The sequence below is a fragment of the Orcinus orca genome, chromosome 4 (assembly GCF_937001465.1).
Source record: "Orcinus orca chromosome 4, mOrcOrc1.1, whole genome shotgun sequence".
Taxonomy (NCBI): Eukaryota; Metazoa; Chordata; class Mammalia; order Artiodactyla; family Delphinidae; genus Orcinus; species Orcinus orca.
The window spans coordinates 79,228,238-79,238,689 of record NC_064562.1 but is presented as its reverse complement, the minus strand read 5'-3'; the positions used below and the strand labels follow the sequence as shown (position 1 = coordinate 79,238,689).

The following is a 10,452-nucleotide window of genomic DNA, read 5'->3' as shown; positions in this document are numbered from 1 at the left end:
CTTCTTGGCTGACCATGTAGACCAAGTCACCCATTAGTTAATACCCATGCAAGAAACTGTAATTTAATTTGCCTTTAATTATAGTTAACTCTCTTGCTTCCAGCTCAACTGAGCCCCACCAAATCCACCTTGATTTTAGAGAAAGGGATGACTTTTTTCCCCCATCAATAAATTCTAACATTCTAAAATTCTCTACTTAGCTTAAAAGCTAGATTTGTGGGCCAAGGCTGGAGGTAATGATGTTATCATAACTGATACTTTTAGAATTTTGCTATGGCCTTTTAGAATATTTCTGATTAGAGAATTTGGGGTTAGGTATTTCTACAGTGGGAAAAAAAGCAATTGATATAAAAGGAAAAAAAAAGAATTTTACCTCAGAAATAAGTGAAATGTAGCATAAGTGACTGTTTGACCATTTACTATGATGCTGTCAAACTTAGGAATCAGATGTCACTTACATATTTTGAGCCTTGGACAGTTGTAGAGAAAGTACTCACTTATTTCATCAGGCAGTGCCAAAGACCAATTCTGTAGTAATGTAATGATACTTGTGGCACCTTATAGAATTCTTTTAATTTAAATTTTTTAAATTGACTCATTTTATATAGAATCAATTCTTCTAACATTTCCCTAATATTCTGTGGTGGTCTTCAAAAACTACTGATTATAATTTTTTATATTAGCCTTTGGAGATTTTACTGATGGGAACCAAAAGTAGGTTTCGTGAAAATCTCTGGCCTATACTCCTGAATAAATAACCACCGAAAACATACAGACATTCTGAAATTAAACACTCCAATTTTAGGGTTTGTTTTTTTTTTTACCATTTTTAAATGATATGATCTCAATTATATTGCACATTTCCTTGTCTTTTAAATAATGTAACTCTGAGGACTACATACCTAGCACAGTGCCTTATGTATGGGGGCATCTGCTATGTTGTAAATCTCCTTTCCTTTTAAGGGTGATACAGTATGTTATTTAAGGGATCGATGAAGTTTGAAGGTGTGTTTGTATTTATACTAAGGATTCCAGACTGTTATCTTTTCTTTTTTTTTTTTTTTTTTTTGCGGTACGCAGGCCTCTCACTGTTGTGGCCTCTCCTGTTGCAGAGCACAGGCTCCAGACGCGCAGGCTCAGCGGCCGTGGCTCACGGGCCCAGCCGCTCCGCGGCATGTGGGATCTTCCCCGACCGGGGCGCGAACCCGTGTCCCCTGCATCGGCAGGCGGACTCTCAACCACTGCGCCACCAGGGAAGCCCAGACTGTTATCTTTTTGTAATTGGTGATTATACTTTCTGCTTCCTCACTGTCTCACACCACTGCTCAGAGCAAAGTAGTTTCTTCCTCATGTCAGATTTTCTGTGAACTCCTAGTAAGGCCAGAACTGCAGATCACCAGAGGAAATGAGATGACTACCTTGAACATCATTAACCTCATTTTTGTACCCAGATCTCTCTGTAGACTCTGGCCAGCAGAGATCTGGGGGCTCTGATACCCAGCTGCGGGCTCGTACCTGTGTGTTTTGTGCAAGTACTTTTCTATACACATTGTGAGTGTTCATCTCTCCTTTTCCCTCATAGCTCCTGACTTCAGCTTCCAAGATATGTCTCCCATGACACAGACAAGTAATTTCATCTCTCTGGGCCTCAGGTTCCTCATCCGTGAAATAGGGATGTTAGTAGTATCTACTTCCCAGGGTTGTTTTGAAGATAACTGAGTTAATATCTGTAAAGGTCTTAGAGCAGTCATGCATAGTAAGGGTTAAATAATTTTAAAAAAAGATTGACCACTGGATAAATGACTCTTTAAGGAAAGATCTGAGAAGATACTTCTCCTAGTAGAGGGTGATTTACACTTTCTTTTCTGGGGTAGGAATGGAGTAATTTGGAGGGATTTGTATCTGAAGGAGCAGAACTGAAAGGTATTACCTAAAATATCTGTAGAAAGTGCTGGCAGTGAGCCTGGGTCCTGACTGGATCAAGTAATATATGGAAAGATGTTCATAGCAGCTCCTCTGGGGGCTCTTCATAGTAGACCTTAAAAGGAGACAAGAGGAATAAACTGGAAATACATGGGGATGGAGGGAATTGGGGACAAAGCTTACGCCATGAGTTAGCAGTTATCTTCGGTTACCTAACAAAGGCTGAAAGAGAGTGATTCTCAGGGGAGATGATATATATATGTAAGTCACATACATAGATATATAAATCTTTTAACCACCTGTCTGACATAGGTGTTTTTCTCAGCTTCTTCCGTGGAAAGGGGCCCTGGCCATCTGCTTTGTTAAAAGAAAGCCGGCAGCAGCTTCGTGTGGCACGTGCAGGGGATGCCCTGCTGACCACCGTGAAGCTTGGAAGCCCTTCGTGGTGCCCGCGGGCGCTTGTCGAGAGCCGGGGCGGGGGTGGGGTGGGGTGGGGTGCGGAGGACCCATGCCCGGGGCCCGCCTCGCCCACTGCTGCGGCTGCTGCGCGCACTGGCTGCCCAGCAACGGCGCTGGCGCGCGGCCGGGTGGCTCTTGGCTCCAACAGCTGGGCCGCCCTTTGCCCCGGCTCGCAGCCTGGTGGTAATTCGCTCTAGGCTCAGAGGGGCAGCCCTGTCAAACTGCAGCCTGTGTTTATCTTGTAATCCACAGACAAGAAGAAGGGAGGCAAATTCCAGCCTTTGAAGAAGTTGTTTGGCAAAAGGAAAAAGAAAGGCACGTCGACGGCCCGGGAGGCGTCTGCAGGGCGCAAGTGTCGCTCTCCCCCGAGTGTCAGCAATGGGACCTTCTCTTCCGACGAGGAGACCCTGGAGGACAGCCTGAGGTAATCACTCGCACTTTTTTTTCTGACCTTCAGCGGAGTTCCGGGGTGGGGAGTGGGGTCCCGAAGGAGGCAGAGCGGCATCATCATGGGCTCCACTTCTGGGAAGGTGGAGGACCGGGGTGCGAGTGCGCTCTGTGCGGAGACGTTACCTCGGGGAATTAGCATACGTGTCTGGCCTCACTTTGTGGGAGAGCATAGGGATGTGCGCCTTCATCTTGCTGCCCTCGCTGGGGGAGGAAGGCAGCAGCTCACTGCCTTGGCTCAACCCAAGCTCCTTGAGTTGGAGGAGACCATGTCCCCCTGTCCCATTGCCTGGCAAGGAGGAAGGGTGGTTCGTACACTAGGTTTTACACCCGCGTTGAGGATGCAAACTGCTGGGGCACAGGGTGTCACCCTTCATCCCCCTGGCCATGTCTAGCAACTTCCAGACCCTGCCTACAATGGGACTTTTAGTTTCTGCTTCTTGTTCTCTCTCTCTCTCTCCTCCCCTCCCGTCTCCCTCTCGTCGTCCTTCTCCTCTCTCTCTCCTTCTCGTTGCTCTTTCCTCTTTTCTCTCTCTTTCTCTTCCTCTTAGAGCACAGGCACTACATCTGGCTGTTACCGTGTCAAGAACTCAGACAAGCAGGGTAAGGAGGTACTTTCTCACCTGAGTGCTGGGAATTGAAGTCAGAGATGGTTACGTTCTGCTACTGACAGCTCAGAAGTCAGCTCCTCTGAGAAGCCCTTTCCCACTACCCGATCTGATTCGTTTGCCCTTGACTGCGTGGCTCCCGCAAAGAACTTGTTACTTTCTTTGGAAATGATTGATCGGCTAGTCTGTCTCTCTCACTCAGCTGCCAGTTCTGTGAAGCCAGGGACCAGGTTTTATTCAGCCTCACCTTAGTCACTCAAAAAGTGTTTCCTATGAATGACTGGCACTGCATTAAGTTGCCCTAGTACGTGTTGGAGGCATAGATGATGTAACCTGTGATATTCTCACTGTGTTTGAAGGACAAAGACGAAAACAGCCTCGGTGGTCTGTCTGTGAGTACAGTGTTGTCAACTACAGTTGAGCCCAGGTTACAGAATCCTCAGGCAAGCCGTGCACATTAAGCATTACAGTGCCCACAACAGCATTTGTTCGCCCTAAGTAATGCTGACTCTTTTCCTCCACAGGCCTATATTGGTTTTCCATTGTCTTTATTAGGGAAACTATTGAATTTAACCAAAGAGAACAATTTCACTGAAAGGAGAACACAGCTAGCACCAAACTAACCCAATTGTTGGAATGTTAGTATCAATATAGAATTGAGTATTGGCCAGCACGAATCAGGTTTGACTTTACTTTGGTTTCTTCCCTTGCAAAATAAGAATGTGAACGTTTTTTGCTTCACAGCATCAGAATGAGGTACAGATACTAAAATGTGACCAAGCAGCAGTTCAAGGCAAAATCTGAGATCAAGTTTGGAAAGTTCTCCTTTGGAAGGACTGTCCTATGAAAACACAACTTGTCCTTTTTATAACAGGTTATGGTTTTGTCAAGTCTCTGATTTCTTGCTGAATTTTATTAGACTCTTAGAAGACCCTAGACCCTTGTTCTCTTCCCATTTAAGTGGTATTCTGTTTACCCCTTGGGGTTTTCCTTAAGGTTTTAAGTTTTAAAACTTAAAGATTTTAAGATTTGCCTTGGGGAAATCTACATTGGATCAAACAGCTACATTTCCATTAAATGTAGGTAATGTTACCTGTTCTTATTGATAAATCTATATTTATGAGACATATACTATATTTTAATTATTTAATACTTATTTGTATAATACAGGAAGCTAGAAGGATAAGCTTGGGACAATGAGTTTAAAAAAGGCTCTTTAAAATTAAAAAAATAGGAAAACAGAAGTTGCTTAAAATATATATTCCCTCTTCCTACTCAGAAACTTCCAATTGAAAAATAATTCCGCCCACAAAGTAAATATTACATGCATCACTTACAGTATGACTGAACTTTTGATTATTCGCCCTATTTACAGATGGAGAAAATGAAAAATGTTGCTTCCAACAATTCTTATTTTCAGTTCACTGTTCAATTAACAGATACGTTACTTCACATTGCGTAAGGATTCAAAAAATGTCTGTGCCTTTTATTTGCTATTTCCAAAATGGGCAGCTCTCACTACAGCACAAAAGTCAAAATTCCATTAACATGATCTCTGGTGGAGGTTCCAAGGAGGCAGATTTCAACCCAATGTGAGGGAAAATTTCTTAATTACTAGAGCTGCTTAAAAATGGGGAGGCTGGGTATGTGCCAGAGGCATTGGAACTGATGAAGGGCACTTCTGTACTAGGTGAGAATTTAAAGGAGCTGAACTTTAACATGCTGTCAAACTCTAAGGATCTGTAATTCTAGAAATGTCTCCATGGCCAAAAATAGCTGTTTATTGATCTCCTTCTGCCTGAAATTTCTCATTTCCTTTGGGTTTCAAAGCATTCTGTTCTCTCTAGGTTAGAAGCCTTTATTTCTCCTAGGCTACTACTTTTAAATTATACATGCCTATGGGAAAAGCAAAACAGTAAAACGTGATCAGTTTTTAACAATTGAATGTGACTTCCTTTAGTAACTAAATACAGCTAATATTGTGTTTCCCAAAGTGTGTTGAATAGATGTTAAATTTAAAAGGGGGAGAGGGTCAGTTTGACAAAGAGATCTGGGAAATCCTGGACCAAAATGAATTAAATAGGATTCTTTACATGGGACTTTTCAGATCTTTTACTATGCCAGTGTGCCCTGGGAGTTTCCGAGAAGAGGGTTGTAGTTTGCAGCATTTCCAAGATTTAACCACAAACTTTTGTTTCACAGAGAATATCCATTGGTGTATATTAAAGCTACCATGTATTAAACTTAATACAATGTGTTTTGCATAGGTGAATTCCTGTAATATTTACCGTGACTCTGAGATTGACATTATTATTCCCATTTCAAAGATGAGAAAACTAGGGCTAGAGAATGACTTGCTAGTAAGTTGCTGAGCCACTATTCAAGCAGTAACGAGTGCATTGCTGCTATTCTGCCTCTGTATTCTGCTGCGGCCGTACTAGGGAGCTAGTCATATGGCCCTGAGTTGTCCTGCTGGTCCTGGGTCACCAGGCTCAGGTATCTTCCTGCCTTCAGCTGCCTGATGGAGGCTCTGCTACTTATTGGGACACCACTTGTCCTACTTCCAATTTCTGCCTAACACCTGGCATTTACTGTGATCATGAATAGCTACAGCACTTTACAGTAAGCGCCAGCTGTAAGCATGGTGAGAACCGAAGGGGCTTCACGGAGGGTGAGCTCACTGTGGGGCTGGAGCAGATAGGAAGTGGCTCAGGAATGAGGAGAACTTGAGCTGTCTCCCAACAAGGGACAGGACTTGGAGTGCTGAGAGGCAAGGCACGGGTGTTTCAGATCCGGAATGGCATGAGCAGAGACTTTCACACAAGAATGAGTGTGACGCGAATAGAATAGGAGGAAACTTTCCAAATCATTGTGTGAGGCCAGTGTTACCCTAACACCAAAACATCACACACAAAAGAAAACTACGGACCAATAGCTCTTACGAATAAAGACATAAAAAATCCCAGACAAAATACTAGCAAACTGAATCCGCAAACATATAAAAAAGGATTCTACACCATGACCGAATGGGATCTAAGCCAGGAGTACAAGGTTCATTTTATATACAAAAATCAATCAATATAACACACCATGTTAATAAAATAAAGGACAAAAACCACATGATCATCTCAGTTGATGTAGAAAAAAGCATTTGACAGAATCCAACACCCTTACATGATAAAAACACTCAAAACTGGGAATGGAAAGGAACTTCTTCAACTTGATAAAGGACATCTACAAAAATCCACAGCTAATATTATACTAAATGGTGAAAGAATGAATGTGTTCCCCTTGAGATCAGGAAAAAGACAAGAATGGCTATTCAACACTGTACTGTACTATACCATAGGTTATAGCTAGGACAGTTAGGCAAGAAAAAGAAATAAAAGGCATCAATTTTGGGAAGGAAGAAATAAAAGCTATCTATTTGCAGATACCATGATCCTGTATATAGAAAATCCTAAGGAATCCACAAATAAACCATTTGACTAATAAAGTTGAAACAGACTGCAAAATACGAGATTAGGGTTTTTGCATTTCAATGTACCTACTTCTCCTGAGGAGAGTGCAGGCTTCCCACAGCCCTCCTGTTAGTCCCACTGGCCCTCCAACCAGCCAAGGGGCTCGTCTCCCCTGTGTTGGACCCCAGGACTGGGGCATCCAATATGTGGCTTGAACCCCTCACTCCCCAGGGAGGTTCTCTGCCCATATAATCTGCCTTTCCCTCAGAAACCCCTCCCTGGGACGCAGGTTCTGACCTGATCACTTCACACCCATTAGGAAGGCTATAATAAAAAAGACAGACAATAGTATGTGTTGGTGAGGATGTGGAGAAATTGGAACCCTCAAACATTGCTGGTAATGTAAAATGATGCAGCCATTTTGGAAAACACTTTGACAGCTCCTCAAAATGTTAAACATAGAGTTACCATATGACCCAGCAATTCCACTCCTAGGTATATACCCAAGAGGAATGAAAATATATGTCCACACAAAAACTAGTTTACAGATGTTCACAGCGGCATTATTCATAATAGCCCCAAAGTGGAAACCATCCAAATGTCCATCAAAAGATGAATGGATAAATACAACATGGCGCATGTCCATACAATGGAATATTATTTGGGAATGGAAAAGAATGAAATCCTGATACATGGTATAACATGGATAAACTTTGAAAACAATACGTTAAGTGAAAGAAGCCAAATAAAAAAATACCACCTGTTATATGATTCCATTTATATGAAATGTTCCAAACAGGCAAATACACAGAGACAGAAAGATTAGCGGTTGCCAGGTGTGTGGTAGGGTGGGGGTGACTGCTGATGGGTACGTGGTTTCTTTGGGGTTATAAAAATCTTCTAAACTTAGGTGACAGTGATGGTTGCCCAATTTTGTGAATATACTAAAAATCATTTAAATGTACCCTTTAAAAGGGTGAATTTTATGGTTTTGGAATTGCATCTCAAAAAAATTTTGTTTCTTTGTTTTTTAGGGGTTTTTTAAATATATATACAGCAGGTTCTTATTAGTCATCAATTTTATACATATCAGTGTATACATGTCAATCCCAATCACCCAATTCATCACACCACCATCCCCACCTCCTGCCACTTTCCCCCCTTGGTGTCCATACGTTTGTTCTCTACATCTGTGTCTCAACTTCTGCCCTTCAAACTGGTCCATCTGTACCATTTTTCTAGGTTCCACATATATGCATAAATGTACAATATTTATTTTTCTCTCTCTGACTTACTTCACTCTGTGTGACAGTCTCTAGATCCATCCACGATTCTACAAATGACTCAATTTCATTCCTTTTTATGGCTGAGTAATATTCCATTGTATATATGTACCACCTCTTCTTTATCCATTCGTCTGTCGATGGGCATTTAGGTTGCTTCCATGACCTGGCTATTGTAAATAGTGCTGCAACGAACATTGGGGTGCATGTGTCTTTTTGAATTATGGTTTTCTCTGGGATATGCCCAGTAGTGGGATTGCTGGATCATATGGTAATTCTAGTTTTAGTTTTTTAAGGAACGTCCAAACTGTTCTGCATAGTGGCTGTATCAATTTACATTCCCACCAACAGTGCAAGAGGGTTCCCTTTTCTCCACACCCTCTCCAGCATTTGTTGTTTGTAGATTTTCTGATGATACCCATTCTAACTGGTGTGAGGTGATACCTCATTGTAGTTTAGATTTGCATTTCTCTAATAATTAGTGATGTTGAGCAGCTTTTCATGTGCTTCTTGGCCATCTGTATGTCTTCTTTGGAGAAATGTCTATTTAGGTCTTCTGCCCATTTTGGGATTGGGTTGTTTGTTTCTTTAATATTGAGGTGCATGAGCTGTTTATATATTTTAGAGATTAATCCTTTGTCTGTTGATTCGTTTGCAAATATTTTCTCCCATTCTGAGGGATGTCTTTTTGTCTTGTTTATGGTTTTCTTTGCTGTGCAAAAGCTTTTAAGTTTCATTAGGTCCCATTTGTTTATTTCTGTTTTTATTTCCATTACTCTAGGAGGTGGATCAAAAAAGATCTTGCTGTGATTTATGTCAAAGAGTGTTCTTCCTATGTTTTCCTCTAAGAGTTTTATAGTATCTGGTCTTACATTTAGGTCTCAAATCCATTTTGAGTTTATTTTTGTGTATGGCGTTAGGCAGTATTCTAATTTCATTCTTTTACATGTAGCTGTCCAGTTCTCCCAGCACCACTTATTGAAAAGACTGTCTTTTCTCCATTGTATATCCTTGCCTCCTTTGTCATAGATTAGTTGACCATAGGTGCATGGGTTTATCTCTGGGCTTTCTATCTTGTTCCATTGATCTGTGTTTTTGTTTTTGTGCCAGTACCATATTGTCTTGTTTACTGTAGCTTTGTAGTATAGTCTGAAGTCAGGGAGTGTGATTCCTCCAGCTCCATCTTTTCCCCTCAAGACTGCTTTGGCTATTCGGGGTCTTTTGTGTCTCCATACAAATTTTAAAATGATTTGTTCTAGTTCCATAAAAAATGCCATTGGTAATTTGATAGGGATTGCATTGAATCTGTAGATTGCTTTCGGTAGTATAGTCATTTTCACAATATTGATTCTTCCCATCCAAGAACATGGTATATAGCTCCATCTGTTTGTATCATCTTTAATTTCTTTCATCAGTGTCTTATAGTTTTCTGCATACAGGTATTTTGTCTCTCTAGGTAGGTTTATTCCTAGGTATTTTATTCTTTTTGTTGCAATGGCAAATAGGAGTGTTTCCTTAATTTCTCTTTCAGATTTTTCATCATTAGTGTATAGGAATGCAAGAGATTTCTGTGCATTAATTTTGTATCCTGGTGCTTTACCAAATTCATTGATTAGCTCTAGTAGTTTTCTGGTGGCATTTTTAGGATTCTCTATGTATAGTATCATGTCATCTGCAAACAGTGACAGTTTTACTTCTTCTTTTCCAATTTGTATTCCTTTTATTTCTTTTTCTTCTCTGATTGCCGTGGCTAGGACTTCCAAAACTATGTTGAATAATAGTGGTGAGAGTGGACATCCTTGTCTTGTACCTGATCTTAGAGGAAATGCTTTCAGTTTTTCACCATTGAGAATGATGTTTGCGGTGGGTTTGTCGTATATGGCCTTTATTATGTTGAGGTAGGTTCCCTCCATTCCCACTTTCTGGAGAGTTTTTATCATAAATGGGTGTTGAATTTTGTCAAAAGCTTTTTCTGCATGTATTGAGATGATCATATGGTTTTTATTCTTCAATTTGTTAATATGGTGTATCACATTGATTGATTTGCGTATATTGAAGAATCCTTGCATCCCTGGGATAAATCCCACTTGATTATGGTGTATGATCCTTTTAACGTGTTGTTGGATTCTGTTTGCTAGTATTTTATTGAGGATTTTTGCAGAGGAAAATTGCAGGATTCATGATATTGGTCTTTAATTTTCTTTTTTTGTAGTATCGTTGTCTGGTTTTGGTATCAGGGTGATGGTGGCCACATAGAATGAGTTTGGGAGT

General features: G+C 41.0%; 1 protein-coding gene across 3 annotated transcripts in view; it reads left to right on the top strand.

The window, feature by feature from the left end:
* Positions 1–10,452, top strand: part of CRACD (capping protein inhibiting regulator of actin dynamics) — a 313,346-nt gene that overhangs the window by 211,186 nt on the left and 91,708 nt on the right. For 2 of the 3 annotated variants that reach the window (XM_049709290.1, XM_049709291.1), the window contains one exon: positions 2,635–2,806. The gene's annotated coding sequence lies outside the window, so the exon portion shown is untranslated. Of the gene's footprint in view, positions 1–2,634; positions 2,807–10,452 lie in introns of those variants that run through there. The other variant, XM_049709292.1, reaches the window with a different exon arrangement.